Source organism: Pezoporus wallicus, unplaced genomic scaffold, assembly GCF_028554395.1.
Source record: "Pezoporus wallicus isolate ANWC-B61680 ecotype Strahan unplaced genomic scaffold, APGP_CSIRO_Pwel_v1 contig_8333, whole genome shotgun sequence".
Taxonomy (NCBI): Eukaryota; Metazoa; Chordata; class Aves; order Psittaciformes; family Psittacidae; genus Pezoporus; species Pezoporus wallicus.
The window spans coordinates 2313825-2333755 of NW_026637037.1; the positions used below are offsets into that span (position 1 = coordinate 2313825).

The 19931-nt window shown below is 48.1% G+C and overlaps 2 long non-coding RNA genes across 4 annotated transcripts in view; one reads left to right on the forward strand and one right to left on the reverse strand.

Moving 5' to 3' along the window:
* The window catches only part of LOC130595768 (uncharacterized), a 43281-nt gene extending 32292 nt beyond the window's left edge, over positions 1-10989 (reverse strand). The window contains exons 1-3 of one of the 3 annotated variants that reach the window (XR_008971387.1): positions 10242-10989; positions 7498-7612; positions 7048-7361 (exon numbers count right to left, since the gene is read on the reverse strand). This is a non-coding gene — a long non-coding RNA (uncharacterized LOC130595768). Of the gene's footprint in view, positions 1-7047; positions 7362-7497; positions 7613-7758; positions 8045-9706; positions 9888-10241 lie in introns of those variants that run through there. The other 2 variants (XR_008971388.1, XR_008971389.1) reach the window with 2 other exon arrangements.
* LOC130595770 (uncharacterized) lies at positions 8494-9284 on the forward strand. The gene is made up of 3 exons (XR_008971391.1): positions 8494-8577; positions 8706-8793; positions 9055-9284. It is a non-coding gene; the product is annotated as an uncharacterized LOC130595770 (long non-coding RNA).
* Positions 10990-19931: the final 8942 nt, after the last annotated feature.

A 19931-nucleotide genomic window follows, 5' to 3' on the forward strand; every position in this document is an offset into this window, starting at 1 on the left:
ACCCGAGCCTCTCAGCCCTTCAATCCGGCTGCCCTAGCGCATTGATACTTGCCAGCTAAATTTGGTTATGAACTGTAGCAAGGCAAGGTATCTATATTTCAAAGAGCCATTCCTCACACTTCTGAGCAGCAAACGGCCCATCACTAAGAAGGCAAAACCTTGTCAGTGTGAGCTGACTTCTCTGAAATGAAACAGTGACCTTCCTGCTAGCTCCAGAGTTAATCTCAGAAGAGGGGTTTTAGTAGAGAAAGAAGAGCTCTTACTCTGCCCCTCTCTGTGGGACACATAGTTAAGGTTTGCATCCAAAAACACATGAACTAATTCAAATAGAGCGGTGCTTGGTAAGAATTAAACCAGAAACACTCCAGGTAAATATCTGGGGGAATGGGAGGGAGAAGTTAGTTATTTATTTGGTTTGCTTTCCTTAGATTTCGCATCACGCCCATTCAGCCTCCTTTCCCTTGTTGGTGTTTTTCCTCCCCCTGTACCAGGAAGGCTGGAGCACAGCAAGCAGCACTGACTCACTGCAGCTCCAGAACTGAAGTGAAATGTGTCTATTTTCATCTCTAACTGAGGGGCTGGGTCCTGCATTCTTCACTGGTAAGAATTTACATACACAGAAACGAAGAACATCTAAACAAAGAAAGTGAAAGGGAGTGGGTTTGTTTCTTGCTCCCTAGAGCAGGACTAGATCCTGTTCTCACCAAGGCGCTCTATGAACGGCTGAAGGTGAATGGGTTTGTATCATCATATGTACAACAGCCACACAATGTCCTAACACAACAAAGAACAATATAACTTGAAAAGTGTGGTACCTAAACCTTGCCTTCCGCTGCATTACTCAGACCCCCGGAAAACATCCAGGGAAAAAGGTCTCTTTCTTAAAACCAGAAAAATCACCATGTCCTCAACTGGTGTCTGAGAAAGTTTCCATAGTTGAAGACATTCAGAAAAGAACAGGAATTACAGGGTCCTGACATTCCTAAAAGAAAACGTGGAGAAAGAAAACCCTTTCCATCCTCTCAAACCTTTGCATATATCATAAGCAGGAGCGGGGACAGCCAAGCAAAGGAGCAAAGAAACTAAGGGAACAAGAAACAGTAGTCCTTTTTAATAACCCGAGCATCAAGACTGAACTAATTGTTGGTCCGGTAAAACCACAGGCATTGAACTCTATCATTTTGGATTTCAGAAGAATGTTTTTGGTGATTTGAGGAAGAGGAGATGCTGCTCTGCATTTCCTTGGAGTAACCAAGGAAAAATTCTTGGTAAAGGATGAGCTTCCAGGTGGTGTGAAGCATTAATGCATCGAGCCTCCCTGCTCCTATTATTTCTATGCTAAGTTAGAAAAGAAAATAAATCCTTTATAATGCAGTAATTACCGTGATGCCTTTTGATTTGAATTTTCTATCAACTTCTTGTTGGGAGAATGTGAATACTTGCAAAGCTATTACTATCAGATAATCTAAAAGAAGTCATATGAATTCTACATTATCTATGTAAATGCCTCTGTAAGATGCAGTGAGACGGTTCTTTTTTTGGTAACAGGCTGCACAATCAAATGCTGTACAGTTCTGGTTCAGAATGTCCCTCTTTCTCCAATTAGAGAAGATCAATCCCATGGTGATCACTTTGCCATTGATTTTCAGTGATTTAAAACATAGGCTTGACCTACGAACATTAATAAACTTTGTTGCATTGTCCTGCCTTATTAAGAGACTTGCTAATATTCCAAACAAGGTTATGAATCAGCACTTCTTAATATTAAAGATGCGTCAGCTATATATTTCCTACGTTTCATGCCTCATGTAATAATGTAAAAGTGGTGGACATTGCATCAAGTCAGATAAACTGATACAGAACAATACTGTGGTGACAACTGACCTTGAAACAGATAAAAGATTAAATTTGACTTAATCTGAGAAAGGAGCTTGGAAACTTTAAGCAGCCTCTTATGGCCCTGCCTCCTTCTTTCTAGTGGTATTGGGGAATTATCAGAGCCATTTCGGTTCCATGGAGATGTATCACAGAAGTCAGAAGCAAGAAGGTTGTCCAGCTCCCATAGGTGACTACTGGCTGCAGTGTCTTGGCCAAGCTAATTTTCTATCTCCCAGGCAAGGGTTTTCCCACCTGGAGATTGCTCCATTGCTTTCTATCATTCCCGCTGGCTGGAGAAGTATTGGACTCCCTATAAAGGAAACATTTCTTGGTGGCCACGCTGCATTTTCTCCCTACATAGCTCCTGGGTCTATTTGTGCACGTTGGAATACAGCGCACTCCTGCAGACAGGAGAAAACACTGGGCCCACTGAAATCCATGGAAAATTCCCACTGGAGGAGAACGGTTTCAAAAGCAGGATACTCATTTGTCTATATGGGTATTATTATGTCATTTTGGCTAGGTATGTATATTCATATATATATACACACAAACACGCACACAAATATATATGAAACAACTTCCTTTCAGCTATATATTGAGGGCTCTTCTTTCTCCCATCAATCAACCCCTCTAGTTTCTGGAACATTTCACCTCATTTTCACTTGGTCTCTTTTAACTAGATACTGTTTTTCCAGACAGCAAACTACCAACTGTGCGCGCTGTTCCAGCCCTGCTTTTCCAACTCATGGTGCATCCTCCCAGTGCCACACTGTAATACCTCCTCGCCTGGTGCATCTCCTCTCATCTGCTCTTTCTGCAGAGCCACAGCACATTTACCCTCTACCATCACCTCCAGGCCTCTTCTCTTTACCTCCCCTAGGAGCCTCTCTGTCCTTCGATGTCAGGCTCTTCCCATCACCTCTATGAATTCTGGCTTGGGTTTTCACTTTTAGACTCCTTATTTTTGGCCTGTCATTTGAATAAGTTTTGAGTCATTGTTCCTATCGAGCCAACATTTATAAATAGCTCTATGCATTGCAGGTACGTGATAATCAAGTCCTTTGGTTTTTGAGCCGTTTGGTTACTAAATAATAGCAATAAAAAGCATGCAAGCAGCACGGGCGTTAGCCCAGGGAATGTTTCCGCCATTGAAGCTTGCAGGAGGCAAATGCTGAATCTGGTAAAAGAAATTAGGATTATTACTAATGAGTGTTATGATTAAGTTTACAACACTAAATGGTGAGGTGTCATAACAGCTGAGGGTAATACCTAGGAGCTGCTTTTCAGAAAAGCAGCAATCTTTTCGAAGGAAGAAAAGGAAAAGCCTTTTGTGTGTGGAAAGTCACTGTTTATCTTAGAAAAGCAGCATAAAAATCCACTTGTATAGATCACTTCCAGCATAATATAAAAACCCAGAGACAAAAGGCTCAGTTAGCTTATTCTTACAGCTGCAAAGCATGTGTATAGCTCTGTGGATGTACAGGTATTACTGTTTTCCTTCAGGAAAACCTATGAACACTAGAACCTAAACGGATATGGGAAGAAACCTTCCACTCCCCTCAAAATCAGCTATAGTCTTCAAAGTGGAAAGAAAGCACAACTGATCCCAAGGGAATGTATCTTCCTAGCTGTACATATCTCCATGTGTTTATTGTAGGCAAATCTATGGGCCACAAGAGGAATCCCAGCACTGGTCACAAATACGCACTACAACAGCACAGCCCTGCTGAGGTGAGTGGGACTTGTGCCTCTATCTGCTAGAGTGGGGCTCTGCATATTAGGCTCCAGCCTCCCTTCAGAGGGGTGTGTATATTATATATTCATTCCATTTAGAGCTATGAACGTACGTATAAGGGTTGTAGGCTTAAATATTGGTATGTAGAGCACCTGAAATCAAATGGCACCTAATTTAGGGTATTGCTAAGCAGAGCGATGCTCCCTGTTATAGGTAGACCCAGACCGGGCTGTTCCTCTGTCTGCACAGGACAACAGGGACCAAAACTACTCTTCCTTCTCCAAATCCCATCATGGGGCATGATGTGCCTGAGGTGCACAGCCCTTGGGGCAGACCCCTGCTGTCTCCCCACTGCAGAGCAGGGTGGCTGCTTGGGGGGACCCTGCAGCACCCTGCTCTGCACCAGGGTGGCTGCCACCCCACTGCCTGCTCCCCCGTCCATCAGCTGTGCTGCTACAGAGGCCCTGGCATGACAAAGACTTACCTAAAGGAGCGGCCTTGGAGGGAGGCTACTCCAGTGGATAAAATTACCCAGAGATAGAAATCTTCATGGGATTATGGCCTTTAAAAAGAACCCCAAAAAGGCCAAGTTACAGTAATTCTTTGCGGCTAATTCTTTATTTAATTTTCTATCAGGATGCAGATTACAAAAAAAAAACCAATTTTTGAACAGAAATTCAGTATTCTGAACGAATGAAATATGCATTCGCCAAACTAGCTGTTAACACACGGCTGGGGCTGCCACAAGCCTCATTCTATAACGCTGTCTTAGAGAATACTCGTACTGGTACAATTAAAACCCTGTATTGATAAAGTAATGTCTTATTATGCTGCACTCCAGCCTTTTAGTATTATTGTTTTGCTGTTCATAGAGTCTCATTAGAGGTGGGGGGGGGGTTAGAGTCATTTTTTAGCACACAGGATTCGCAATGTCTAAGGCAAAAAAATAGGGAGTGTAGTGCTGTAAAAACCCCTTTCACTAGGGGTCTAATCTTTCCCGCAGTGAAATCAACTGGGGCTTTACTATTGCATCAAGCAACGGATTTGGCCCTAGTTATTTTGGATTTAACAGGAGCAACCTTGCTCCCTTGAGCATGGGCGCTATGTGTGTTCCTCAAGTCAGGCCTGCAGTAGCAATAGTCTCTTCTTAGAGATCTGTTGTTCAGCAATGACTGCTTCTGTCCTCCACTGTAGAGACGTGACAGACCCCAGGACCTGCTAATGAACAGGGAGAGCCACTCTGAGACCATGCTATTGGGAAACAGCGTTCCAAGAGCCCTCCTGCTGCTCACAATAGTTCATGGTTCTTTTGGGGAGCACATCCAGTATTTCTCCGATCGGACCTTACAGTTTCGCTCGCATAACCCACAGTATCAGAGCAATTCCCCACAGGTTTTAGAGGAAAGAAATCCACAATCATCAAAATGTTAATTTTGACAGTGACAAAGAGTATACGCATTAAAAATGCATCAGCCCTGTCATTAAGGCATTATTCAGCAAAACCAGCTCATCATGCTAAACAGAAAGCAACCAGAAGGAACTAGGTATAAAAGGAACATTTTGCCAAGCTTGTATTTATGGAGACCAGTCCAATCCATACTGCGCAAGATACTCAACCAAGCAAAGAGCAAACAAAACCACATCCTTTATGTGATGAAATGGGAACTCCTGATAATACTCTAAGTCGTGACTCAAGGGAAAATGTCAACTGAAAGCTCAGATCAGAGGAAGGTTTGTAATACAAACCTGGCTGTTTAAAACAGTGCTTTCCATCGCTGTTCCTGCAGCGCTTGTGAATGTGGCTTGTGTTATGGTGCTGAACTGACTAGGATTTAGCAGCTGATGGTGTCTTTTTAAAGCGTAATTTAACATTATTTCTGAGGCTGTTGAACATACTAAACTACAAGGAAAAAAATCTGCTTTCAAGTGGTATTAGAGGAACACGAGGATCAGAGTGCTAGCATCAAAGATGTGTCTAAAGAATAACAGATCCACACATCTGTGTAACAACGAGCACTCCACTCGCTACTGAAGGCAACAGAGTAAGATTCCTTTGGCAGTTGTTGGAAATAATTAAGCAGAACATAGATGGCCTTTCAATTGCTAAGCGAGAGACAGAGAGAAAAGACATTCTCCATCATCCCACCTCTCGCTCACAACCTAACGCTCACCCCATGTCTGGCTCACCCATGTTAAAAATCATTCTTAGCCTGAGCTTATGGGAAGGATCCATTCAAAAAGGCTATCTCATCACAGTACTCTTGGTCTTGCTTTAAAATGGCTCCTGATCTAATTCATTTCAGGCTGAAATGTGGTCTCACAATTGCAACTACGAGGTAGCAAAAGCTGGGATCATCCGGGCGTGCAGAGACGTCTCAAATAGGGAAACATAGGGATGATCACACCCTGCTCCTTGCCTCTGCCAGTCTTGGGGGCAGAGGAGCAGGGGGAAAAAGACTGAAAGCATGAATGCTATGCCTGCATTTTCCTAAGCACAGCGTCTGAGAGGCTAACCAGGCTTTAACCAAAGGCTGTGCCCTGCTGCTGAGACTGGAGAGAGGGACAGATGCACCTCTTCTTCTGTGTTGGAGATGAGGCATGGCTTGGCTAGTGATGGGAATCAGTGCTCCCTTGCTTGTGTCTCCCACCTGCAAGTAGCATTTGGGGAGTCCTGAACTCTTGGGGGTATGGGGAGGGGCAAAGAAGCCACCACCTGAGCTCCATCTAGGGAAACAACCTCTTGGCCCTGAACAAGGTGGGGCCTCAGGCTGATGAGCTCTGGGTGCTTCCCGACCAGCTGAGCGTGAAGCTGGCGTCTAATCCTGCTCCCACCGGGCTGGTACCGTAGGGTGAGGGCAAGGGGGGCATAACCCCCACGATGCAACCGGCCGCAACCTGCTCCCTAGCAGCGACCCAGGCTGGGAACAGGAGTGTCCCCAGTGGGCGTGCGGGCTGCTCGCCGTCTCCCCGTCCCGCACAACGCGCCTGCGGTGGGGCCGCATCCCGGGCTCCGGCGGCAGGCACAGGCGGAGCCGGGGCCGCCCCGACCCTGCGGGCAGCCCGTGTCCGGCCGGTGGGGACCCCCGGTCCCCCTGTCCCTGCCGGAGAGAAGCGGGGGGCCGCGGGCCGGTCGGTGCCGGGGCTTCCCAGCCGGGGCGAGCAGCTTCGCCACCAGCGGCCCCGGCACCCCGGGGGCCATTTGCGGTGTGTTCATTCCTACGAGGCTTAGCAAAGCCTTCCCCGTCTCCCCAGCCGCGGGCTTGCTCACACACACACACACACACACACACACACACACACACACAGAGGAGCGGGCATCACCCCCCCCACCTTCCGCAGGGGAACAGGGCGTCCGAGCTCCCCCCGCCCTGGCAGAGACACAGACAGAGTGAAACATTGCAAAGCGTAGGAAAAGATGGAAAAGGTGCTACCTTGGCAACTAGAGGAGGTTAGGAGCCAGCTGGTGGGCTGGGGGCGGTCGCGCTGCCTGCCTGCCTGCCCGCCGCCGGTACTCTCCTCGACTACGCGTATTCTTAAGCAATAACAACGTAATCCGTATTATCCACCCAAGAATACCCGTCACCGAAGAGAGTCAGAAAGCTGCTGCTGTTGCTGGTGGTGGCGGTGGAAGTGCTGCACCGGGACAATAAATCCATAACTATAATTCCCCTCTAGAAGAAGGAGAATCCACAAGGGTTGCCGAGTGATCTTGTCCCATATCCAATGGACGCTGAACCTTCCCATCCTGCGGAGGCAAATGAGAAGAGCAGGCGTTTAATACACACGCGTCCAGTCCCTCTGCTCTCCTGCTGCCTCACTGGAGTGGGCAAGGTCTCGCAGGCGAGGTGAAAGGAAATAAATCAAGGTAAGGTTCAGTTTACCTGGTGACCGCCTGGTTTCTCCCTCTGTGCTTCTCTGGCATCCTATTCCCTGCCCGTGTGCTCCATCAGTTCTCTCTGGGAGCTTGCAAGAGATGACACACGCAGCAACAGATTCCTGTAAGAGAGATACACGGTTAAACACACAAATATTACAAATCTATTTGCATAGGTGGGCTTGGGAGAGCTCCGATAAAGCAGCAGCCACGCCTGAGAGACTTTTCATCTGGGCTTCGGAAACGCATTTTACAAGTCCTGACTCACACCGACTCGGTGTGCTACCAAGAGGAGGGAGGGCGGAAAGGAGAGCGGCAAAGAGAAAGAAAATCAAAGAAAGACACCGCAAAAGGCTCCGAGCTCAAGCAGAGGCGCTCGCTCCTGTGCCGGGCCTCCCCGGTGCCATCAAAAAACCCAAGTGCCATCAGAATCTAAGGCGAGAAAAAGGCTTCAAAGTACACATCCAGCGCGCTTGGCTCCCCGCATGTGCCAGAACGGCAGCGCCCGGCGGCTGCGAGGCACCGAGCCGGGCGGGCAGCTTCGCGGCAGCGCAACCACCGCGCTGACACCCGCCGCCCCCCCCACCCCCCGCACGCGCTCTCAAAAGGCGAACCGGGGATGGGGGGAGGGGGGGGGGGAAGAAAAATAGTAATAATAATAATAATAAAAGAAGTTATTTCCAAACGGTGCCTGCGGCTCTGCCTGTCACCAGGCGCGTTCCCTTATCAGCAGCGCTCGCACTTGGCGGGGGGGGGGGGGGAAGAGGCGGGAGGGGAAAGCTTTGTCTGATGATCTGCCGCGGTGATAATAAACGTTTATTGTTCGCCCAACTAAATAGAAAGGATCTCTGCAACGTCATGGCACAGCACACTTCTCCTGGCGATTGGGAACTTCGCCGGGTTATTTCACCCCGGCACCCGATGCTTGAGGACCAGACAGCTTCTGTAGGATTGACGCGTGAAAAGTGGCGTGTGTGGGGGGAGCTGGCAATGCGCCGCCAGACCCGCGCAGAGCGGGGATGCTCCGCACTTCTGCAGCCAGGAGTAATTATGCAGCACGCACCGCTCTCATTATCCACCGCACTCGGTAACTGACCAGCTTGTTGATTAGATTCCGACTGAAATTAATACAAGATGCAGGGTTGGACTTGATGATCTTAAAGGTCTTTTCTAACCAGATTGATTCTATGATTCTAATGCTTGCTTTTTCTACAGATTCCTTCCTTAACATGAGCCCTGGTTTCCCTTGACATATTACCACTATTCTGCCTATGAAAACATACGAGAAGACAGCATGTGTTTTGTAAGTCAGAGTCTGAATTTGAAAGAAAAGAGAAAAACAAAGTGAAAAAGAAAAAACAATACTTTTATAGCCATACAATCTTAAATTAAGAAAAAAATAATCCCATTCACTCTCCTCTATTTTAATCTCATTTTAGGTGTAATTTCCTATATTCCTCTAACAGCAAGCTTTCAAGTCGTATTCTAAATGGCAGCTGGAAAGTAAATACCAAACACTGTCATTTTTCCCCGCTGTGAAATTGGAGGCTGCAACCCCATTTAGCTGCCGTTGCAACTCAAATAACCGATGTGGTGGCTTTCCTTCAACTTGAACAAAAGCCGTTTGAAAAGAAGTAAAACGCACCGAGTCGTGGCGAAAACACTCTACGGCGGCACACCTGGACCGATGTTCCCCGAAATCTGGAGCCGCTCCACAAAAGAATTAGGCAAAAATCCAAACTTTGGGGTGTTGAGGATTATTTTTTGGTGTTTTCATATTAAAACATGCGATTCTCGGGGAAATCCATGCAGTTCTCTGTCCGTCTGGCACTGCCCTTCCCCTGAACGGCATCCTCCCCCCCCCAAGCCCCCTCTAATACCGCACCTGCCGAAACTTCCCTTGCCCGGCCCCGCGCCGACCCCCACCGACCCACCGGGCCTTTCAGCACCGGGGTTGCGGACAGCTCCGGTCAGCGCTGAGCACCCCACACCGCTCCGCACTTCCTCCCGCCGGCAGGTCCCTGCCCGCCCCAGCCCAACCCGGTACAGGCGCTCCCAGTCGCACCCCCCCCCTTTCTTCTCCTCCACCCTCCCCTCCACCCTAACCCCCCCCCCCCCCGGGCATGCTGAGCACCAGGGGAGCGAACACCCCGCCGCGCTGCTCGCCTCGCACCTTCCCCGCTGCATGCGGGAGGTGCCGCCTCGGCACTAAATACCTTTGTTCACCGGCTCCGAAAGCCATGTTTACCGGCGCTTCCCCGCAGAAAGAGCCCGGCTACCGGAGCCCCAGCACGGCGGGGCCGGGGAAGGGCCCCAGTGGGAACCTCCATCGCCTCTGCCGTGCCTGGGGAGGGCGGGGAAGCGGCCGGAAGGGAGGAGAACGGGTGGAGGGAATTAAACAATTAAGCTATCAGCAGCGGAGCTCTGAGCAGAGCTCGGGTTTGCCACGAAAAGCGAATTTCAGAGGTGGGGGGGGGGGGAGATACAGAGCCTATCCGTCGAGAGGCACGATGGGGTTGCGAGAAATTGATCTGAAGGGGGGGGGGGGGGGGGGGAACGGAAAGTGGGGAGGTGTGGGGAAGAGGGAATAAAAAATTAAAAATTAAAACAAAAAGGAAGGGAAAGAAGGAGGAAGGAAGAAAATATTCACGCCCGCTCAAAGGCAGCCTCTTCCTAAAATCACTGGAAGCTTGCTCCTTTTGCCACCTACCCGAGTAACCACCAGAAATCCACCTCTATTGAAGCGCTTACCCTTTAAATCCAGGCTTCGAGCAGAACTCCAACTGTGTGTAAAACCAGGGAGTCATCTGATGTGTGATGGGGAACGGGCTGTGGGCAGCAGCAAACAGCTTTCTCTCCTGGTGCCGGATTACCATGTTAACAAACCCCGGGAAGGGACCCGGCGCCTCTGGCTGGCCATGTCTCGTTGCTTTCACACATCGGCGGCTGCTCTTGCTTCCCATGTCCCCGGCGATCGCCTCTCAGATGAATGTGGGCTTCCAGAAAAGGAGTCGGGGGGGAGAGGAGGAAAAAAAAAATCGCCTAATGCAATCAAATCGATCTGATCTACACCATCTGTCGCCTGCCACTACACACAAGCGTTAAAATAGGAAAACGGGAGACACTGACAGCTCAGGAAGGTTGTTCTGCAGAGTTCATTTTTAGCAGAGCATAATTGGGTATGGACAGCATACAGTTACCAAAGCTGCTGTTAACCATCCAGTAGAGGATCCCAAACATGCTAATGGTGGATTAATTGAGGAAGATCTGACGTGCAAGCTTCATAGTCTCTTATTCATGACTTCCCAACGGGAAAGGACCAATGCCGTGTGGGACTATGGTAACACAGAGTCAAAGAGCTGCTAAGAAAATGGCTCTGTGTTCATAGCACCTCTCTCTGATAACAAACATATGTCGACCAGAGCCATTTAGCATGATGGAGGAAATGAAATTTTCTTAGCCAAGGTTAGCAATTCCCATCGCTTGCACTTAAAGACAAGGAAAAAATGGACTGTGGGGCTGAGGTGCTTTCGAGTACTGGTCTTGGGATGTGCAGCTAGTGAAAGCCAATGGCTCCTGCTCAGATGGGGGGGGGGGGGGGGAGGGGGGAGGGTTTAAACCCCAAATCTCTTACTTCTTACTGTGACCAAAGTGCATCCATAGCAAAGCTCTAAACACGCAGCACTGCTAATTTCATCAGGAATGACGCAAGGTTGTTTTAATGCCAGGAACCCTTTTGACTTTTTCCAGTGGGAATGGCTTTTGGGCAAGACATTTCCGATCACTGAAATTTGACATGATCTCAGATAAATATGATTTGGGGGGGGGGGGGGGGGAAGGAAAGGGGCGGCGAGTTGGGAAGAGACAGAGTGTGCATCCAGACCTGCAATCACCCTTGCGGCCAACACTCCAATTTGGTCGCGTTTTCCAGTCTTTCCTGAATAATGAGGTTATGGAGACGTATATGCAATTATTAAAGCGCTGTATGTACACAAGCTGCAGACGTCTACAGCAGCGGCAGCCGCGTCTACGCGCACAGACGGGCAGACAAAGTGCGCCCGTCGGGGAGCTCTTTTCCGCTCCCTGATAAATCCATCACCAGCGGGGAGGAAAGGCTGCCAGGATGAATGGGAGGCGAAGCCCCCACCAGACCTCCCAGACCCAGGTGGAGGAGCCGGGACCGGGGATGAGGGGGGAGCAGGGCTGGGCGCTGTCCGCCCGCATGGTGCTGAACAGCAGCAGCCCGGCCCCGCAGACAATGGCCAGGCGCGACGCGGCCGTCACCGCCGTCCGTTTCCACCTCGCCCATCCCTTCAGCGGAGAATAATAACGCTAAAAATACTGATGTAAACGTTCCGGTAAATAGTTTTTTGGGGATAATTCTGGAGTTAACCGCTTGCCTCTCCTGGAAGTTTGTGTTAATCTCTTTAGAATAAATGTAACAGTTATGAATTAGATTAGCCTTGAAAATGTAGCCTAAACACAAATCGAACAATTTACCCGATCTTTTGTTTCAATATGCATTAATTAAGCACTGCTGCCTACCTACACGGCATTCTTGGGTCCCGGCCACAGTGCCGAGCCATCAAGCCTCCCTGCCTTTGTTCGCATTTGCGTCCAACTATTGCCCTCTGCAGGTCAGGGCCCAGCCGAGGCGAGCGCTCCCCGGACCCTCTTCTCGGAGAAGAACTTAGTGTTGGTTTTGCTTCTGCAACTCGAAGGCTCGGGCGCGTCGCTTTAGGAGGGGCTACGAGCGAGGAGAGCGGGCTCCAGAACGGAGCAGTGCTCCGCCTGTCCCCAGATCCAAGCGCTGCCAGGGGAGCACAAGACAGAACAAGGCGAGGTGCAGCTCGTTGTTTGCTCTCGCCCCTTCTCTCCATTCGACTATGGGAAACTTCTCAGGCAAAATCTGCCCTTTCCCCGGGTTTGCCGAGGAACAAGGCAAAAACCCAACACCAAACAGGGCCAGGCGGGTACCGGCGCTAGGGATCCCGCCCCACTTCCCTTCGCCGGGCAACTTTTCCTTGGGCACAACTTGAGAGTCTGCCTCCCGCGCTCCATGTTTCGGGAAAGCCAAGCGGGCTGCGAGGGGGCAACCCTACATCATTCTCTTCTTCCCCCAACCCCGAGCCCCTATCCCAAAGGATAAGATGCGGGTCCAGCGGGAGCTTCGGGCACCGCCAGGTGCTGCACAAAACGCCGAGCCAAAACAAAAAAACACCCCAATGTTAAAGCCATCCACTCATTGTTCCTTGTGATTCAGAACCAGCAGTGCCCAACAGAAAGCGGACGCTCCCTTTCTTTCCCCCAGCACACCTGAGCACAGGTTTGTGCGGACCCGCTTTCTACCCGGTGTTAACAGCTCCCGCGGGCTGCCTGTGCCCCACTGCCCTCTTGCCGCTACCAACAGGAAGGTGTTTCCTCGCAGCGGGGCGGGGATGGAGGCAGCTGGGGCGGCTGAGCCTGTCCCTGGCGCAGGCTGCCCGAGGAGGAGGAGCGGCCGCGCACCCTACGCTGCCGCGGAGGCGGACGCACAGCGCCCTTTTGTCTCCGCCGGCCCCGCGGGGCTTATCCCGCCTGCGCGGCGCGGAGCGGTGCGGAGCTGCGCGGAGAGGCGCGGGGCTGCGGCGCCCCCTGCTGGCCGCGCACGGCGACGCAGGCCCCCCACCTTTCTCCCCCCCCACACGCTGTACTCCTACCCCGGCACTTCAGGAGGGGGAAGGATTAATTGGGAATATTGAGGAAAATCTCAAGTGCTTTGGCCGGTGGGGTTGGAAAGAGATCCTGCCCCTCCACTCTGCTCTTGTGAAAACCCCTCTTGCAGCACTGTGTGCAAGACATAAGAAGGACATGCAGCTGTTGGAGCAAGTCCAGAGGAGCTTGAGACAGACTGTAGCTGCCTACTTCTTTCTTACAGAATATCCCCAAGACTTTCTAGCTGGAGAATTGGGTGGAGAGAACCCTCATGAGGTTCAACAAGGGCAAGTGCAGGGCACTGCACCTGGGGAGGAAGAACCCCAGGTACCCGCACAGGTTGGGGCTGACCCGCTAGAGAGAAGTTCAGCTGAGAAGGACATGGGTGTATTGGTGGATGATGAGTTGACCATGAGCCGGCCCTTGAGCCAGGAGGGACAAGAGTGCCCTGGGGTGCATCAGGAGGAGTGCAGCAGCAGGTCGAGGGAGGTGATTCCTCTCCCTCTCCTGACTGAGGTGAGGCCACATCTGGAGCACTGTGCCCAGTGCTGGGCTCCTCAATACAAGAGAGACAAGGAGCTACTGAAGAGGGTCCAGTGGAGGCAACAAGGATGCTCAGGGGACTGGAGCATCATCTCTCTTGTGAGCAGAGACTGTAGGAGCTGGGCCTGGTTAGCCTGGAGAAGAGCAGCCTGAGAGGGGATCTCATCAATGTAGATCAATAGCTCAAAGGGAGGTGCCAGGAGGATAGGGCCAGACCCTTTCCAGCGGTGCCCAGTGACAGGACAAGGAGCAGTGGCCATAAACTAGCACACACCAAGTGTCACCTCAACATGAGGAAGAACTTCTTTACATGAGGGTGTCAGAGCCCCGGCACAGGCTGCCCAGGGGGTTGTGGAGTCTGCCTCTCTGGAGCCATCCCAAACCCACCATGGACATGTTCCTGTGTGCCCTGCTCTGGGTGGCCCTTGGCAGGGGTTGGACTGGATGATCTCCAGAGGGCCCTGCCAACCCAAATAATCCTGTGATGATGTGTACAAATATGGCTGTTACCTAGGAACATTGGACTTGTTTATCCTGAGAGCCTAGCTCTCTGATTGTCTGGGGCATGATACCCAGTTCATAAACTGATGGAGATCCATTTCGAAAGCACTTACTTTCTCTGGCCCTACTATTCCCCTTGGAAAGCTGTTCCAGATTCTCATAATGCAGCTTCTTGAGATTTCCAGCCCACATTTATTAGGGCCCCGTTTATATCCATTTGTTCAGATGCCAATTTTGTCCTTGAACTTAATTAGCTCTGATATTTACTCCCCTCACAGTGTACTAATATTCCTTCTCATAATTTCTTTTGTTTAAATCAAGCTTTTCAGTCTTGTCTTATAAGATAGAATCTTCATTTCCCTGATTATCCCCATATCCTAGCAACTTATGAAAACTGGGTCGTGACCAACACCCAGAAATGAAGGTTTTCAAAAGGGTTCATTATTCTATCCATTTTCTATTTGACCAAGACACAAGTAAGGAGAATGATTAGCATAAGGTCAGACAAACCACAATTCTTCTGACTTCAAGTTCTTTCGCAATCTATCAGGGACATGAGTTCTGAAAGGCTTGTGGTTTATAGCTTGGCATTACATCAATGCACATTTATATACCAATATATCATCTTCTGGAGGGGAAGAATGGCCTTGTAGTTAAGAAGGTACATTACAAATCTGGACATTTTACATTGAACACCAGGTCTGCCATAAGCAACAGAGGTAACTTCAGTGAATCCTTCAGTCTTTTGCCACATTTCACCAGCTTTAAAATGGGGCCAGCAATATTGGTCTTCTTGTCACCTCTTTTTCCTTCCCAGATACCTACTCACACTGTTACACTGGCAGAACAAGTGCCTCTTTTCTGGGTACTCCTGGTACCACTCTGAAGTCCAGAAGTGTCTGTGACCCTGAAGCTGATGGTTAAACATAGTCCCTACACCTATAAAGTCTAAGGGTCTATCATAAAAGCTGTTTGTAAGCACAGTAGGAACAAGAGTTCCTGAGATCTGCAACCCATTAATTACATTAAAATCCTTCTCTATTACTAAACTAAATCCACAGGCCAGCAGTAAAGTCCAAGACTAATTGCAAAGCTACACCTTGACTTCTGGTTTTCAAGTCTTTGTCTGGTTGACAACCAAGTCAAAACTTCATTACATATTATTGCACACAAACATGTGCACAATTTAACACCTTTTCTTCATCAGTTTTCCCTTCAGATATCAATTTCTGATCAGGTAATACAGGACAGAAACTGGACAAAGGCTGGAAGTCCCAGCAGCCCCATAGCTGGAGTGGCCCTAGTAATAGCAAACACTATCCTTGTCCTTCCCCAGCAGTGCGGGTGTGGAAGGGTGAGGCTGAGCACAGAAACAGAGAGCACTCTCTTGGGCTGAGGTGAAGCAATGATATTTATGGGAGTAATTATCACAGAGAAAAACTAGAAAAATATGATTACAGCAAATTGTAACTCTCTCAGATATGTTTTTCGTTGTTAGAAATAGCTCAGCTGAGACCAAACCAATATGAACAACAGGCTGGGAGTGTCAGACACTGATTCTCCAGAGGCTGATACCATCAGACCCTCTGAGCAGAACAGGATCCAGCTTCAGCAAATTACAGACCTGGGTGTCAGCAGCCTGTGCTTCTTCCAGGCCATTGTTCTTATGTGAAAACAGCCTATCAGAATGAGAGCTACGGGGTTGCCCATTCGCAAAGCTTACCTGGAGATGCTGCTCCTAAAGGCCACTGGTTGGAGAGGGTCCTTCTCTCAGAGCCAGGCAGTTCCCTTACATTTGTTCATCCACAGTTGTAGCCAGTAAGTGCTGCTGAGCACTGAGATCGCCTCTTGGCTTCAGAAGTTCTGTTTGCCAAACATATGAGGCTTCCAGAGAGCCCTCGCCGTGGATGTAGCCATGGATTCACCTCAGCCCTTGGGGAGTGAGAAGGACCTTGTCTGGATGATGGGTTCTGCTGAAGGAACCCCAGCAGCCCAAAGCAGATCATGGGTCCACAGCCTATAATAAGGAGTTGAGTCTTAAGGACCTTAAACGAAATGTACATAACAACGTAGGTAGGGTATGAAGCTGTTGGAGCAAGTCCAGAGGAAGCCACGAGGATGAGCAGGGGCTGGAGCACCTCCCATACAGAGACAGGCTGAGAACATTAGGGATGTTCAGCCTGGAGAAGAGAAGCTGCGTGGAGACCTCAGAGCAGCTTCCAGTGTCTGAAGGGGGCAACAAGGATGCTGGAGAGGGGCTCTCCATCAGGGACTGCAGTGATAGGACAAGGGGTGATGGGCTCAAACTGAAACAGAGGAAGTTCAGGTTAGATCTAAGGCAGAAGTTCTTCCCTGTGAGGGTGCTGAGGCGCTGGCACAGGGTGCCCAGAGAAGCTGTGGCTGCCCCATCCCTGGCAGTGTTCAAGGCCAGGTTGGACACAGGGGCTTGGAGCAACCTGCTCTAGTGTGAGGTGTCCCTGCCTGTGGTAGGGGGCTGGGACTGGATGAGCCTTAAGGTCCTTTCCAACCTAAACCACTGTGGGATTCTATGAACTGCAAGCTTTGGGGTTTGTATGGAAGGAGAGATACAGCAAAGGAAAGGAAGCCTCAAAAGAGGCACTATGTTCCAGCAGCAATCCTGTGTGCCCTGCATGCAGAGGGGTCTGAACATGGCTTGTGCAGAGAGATTTTATGCCTTCATATTTATGTGATGCTTTGGGTTGATATGTCTTCTGCACGAGGGAGAATGTTCTGAGTCAATTATATCTGGGGAGAGATCTTCACCACACTCTCACGGCAGAACATTTTACATGCTTCAAGCAGCTAATATCTTGCAACCGAAGTTTAGACATTTTTAGAAGCAATAACCAATGTTGTGTAAAAACAAAATCATCACTTAATAAAGTAGTGAACTGTTCTTATTTAAATGTACCTACCCCCTGGATCAGATGCATCAAAGAAGTTCTTCAGGCGACTTGAGAGCTCTGTAGGTGTTTTTGCTGCTCTCAACCAGTCTGTGAGAAGAATTATAAATGGTATTTACCTTTTAATTAAACAAACTTCTTGCAAATGAAACACATGCTCTTGCACGTCAAAACATAGTTAACATCCTTTTTCAGCATGCATCCTATGGCTCTCTGACAGCCTATTGAGTCCGCAGCCAAATCCAAACATACATTGCTTATTCTCTTTCCCCCTACAGTTTAGGCATCGTGTGTTAGATTTTAGCACATCCAAGAGGAAAAGAAAACTCACTCTGTAATTGACTGCTAATACTGAAGCAGATTTTCTGCTTAATATTCTTATTGCTTAAAAACCCCACAAAACCCCCATTGATAAAATACATTGGTGTGTCCTGGCAATGCCAGAGAAGCAGTGTGGAACACTTGTGTGACATACATCTTGTTATCTTATGTAGACAATTTGACAGTGAATGACAGAACACCTTAGAGGGACTTAAGAAGATGATAAAAGCAACAGCTTTCACGTGAATACAGAGTCTAGTTCCTAACAGTTACCAGCTTTTTTTTACATGCATCCTTGTAATTTGACATTTATAATTCACGGTAGTGCTGAGGCTCTGTCATTTTCTCACCATCAGGTTCTCTACATGGCTGTACATGTCCTTCCTAATTAGTATATGTATTTGAACATTTAATCTCATCTTCCCACCTTATTATGCAGTTACACATTGATCTGTTCAGTGTCAACAGATTCTTTTGGCAAAACATATGTAGTTCTGTGCTGCTCCTCTCCCTAAACAGGTACCTGTCTCTTCTCTTTTTTTTTTGCCTGTAAACCTATTTTAACCTAAATGAAAGCATTAATTCACAATATACTTACTAATAGGCAAAAATAAATATCCTGCAGAGAAACACTAACTCTTGAGATTACATTTTTATATACACACACAGAGGTCTCCTTTTATTGTGCATAACATCTTCCTCATAGGGAACACCAAAGACCTTTTCAGAGGCATTGATGCCTTTGCAACACTGATGAACATTATTAGACTTCTTTTATCCTTGGAGAAGCAGTACAAAAACGTTTCAAAACTTACTCAAGGTAAGCCAAGAAAACAGTGAGACAGCTCGAGATGGAGCAAGCCCCAAGGTCTCAGCACCTGACCTGAAGCCCATCGGAAAATACAATCAATATGAAAAGCAGGCTATGTTTGCAGCCCCTCAGTTCCAGGGTAGACCTTTCATCCCCTGCTCATCATTTTGCATTACTGGCATGGTGCTGTACCATGGCCTAGTATTCTTGTTTATTACTTAACTTGAAACTTAATTCAATTGAAATCAAGGCCTTCTAATAAGATGTTAAAACGGGCAATGAAGGACACACCTTTTAGTGATGGTCATACTGATACTGAAGTCAACATATTTGTTTCAAGTGTTTTAAATATTACAGCTTTGCATTTGAAGCAGGGGATATTGAAGTGGTTGTACAGCTTAGAGCACAGAATGAGAAAGAACAAAGTGGCTGCTTGCTGTGTTGTAGAATTAAAACATCCCCTCGACTGGTATTTAAAAGATATATTAGGGATGAATTCAAAGCAAACTTCTTACAACTTTCAGCTGATAAACGTATTAATACAAACAGCCATTTTAAACACTCATAATGCTTCTTGTAGTTTTGACAGGTATCAGGTTTACTTTGAGAAGAAAACCCCAAACCACAGCAGCAGCACAGCTTAGAAGAGTGTACAATGGTGCTAAAAACCATTTCAAAGAAAACCAGCATGCACAGATGTCAGTCCATTGTTCATTCTGTTCAGTGGAAGAGCTGGGATTGTTACAGGCAACTAATTCCATGCTGATGGCCTTGGACTGGGGGAGCACAGGGCAGATCCTGCACTGCCTCCTCTAAAGGCTTCCCATCTTATTTTCAATGGGGAAGAAAATCTGCTCAGGCCAGCAGCTTTCACAGATATCGATCTTGACTTCTGCTGATGTGGAAAGCAGATGTAGGCAGCAGAAGAGAAGTTTTGTTGAGGGTTTTGTTTGTTGGTTTGTTTTTCCTTGGGACTAATTATTGATCCGTAAAGTTCCACTTGGTTTACATAAGATTAATGCAAGGAATGGAGGAAAACAAGTTTGTTTTCAGAGCTCTCCAGTCTGAGCAACTTTTCCGAGTGACCTTGATGGTGCTGGTTTGAGGTTTACCTCTTTATATTGCTTCAAATGGCTTCTAAAATATAGTCATAGGCACACCTATTCAAAAAACTAATCTGATGAAAAGCTGCCCTGGAAATATAAATAGCATCAAACAGCATCCAAATGGTCCTAAATACAAAATGGAAAGCAAGTGACTCATTTATGCATTTTAAATAAAAAGAAGAAAATCTATGCATCGTATTTTAGATTTATATTCTCACTCTACTTTTATGTTAATCTTTAAGAACCACAAAAGAAATCCTTTCTCCCTCTTAATATCTGGCTTGGGAAGAATTCGTATTCAGCCAGTGAGGATTTTCAGTAAGTAGAAAATGATTAAGGAGTTTAGAATACATTGCCTGGGTCAGAGGTGCCTTTGGAAACCAGACAAGTCTGTGAATTCTCCCAACCTTTTTCCTATGGCAGCTGAATATGAGTTGGAGGTTTTCCAAACCCAAGAGGAACAATGCATTGCTATGGCTGTACTCACAGCAAGCCACGGCACAGACTTGAGGAAGGCTACAGCTTCATTGTGAAAGTTTGG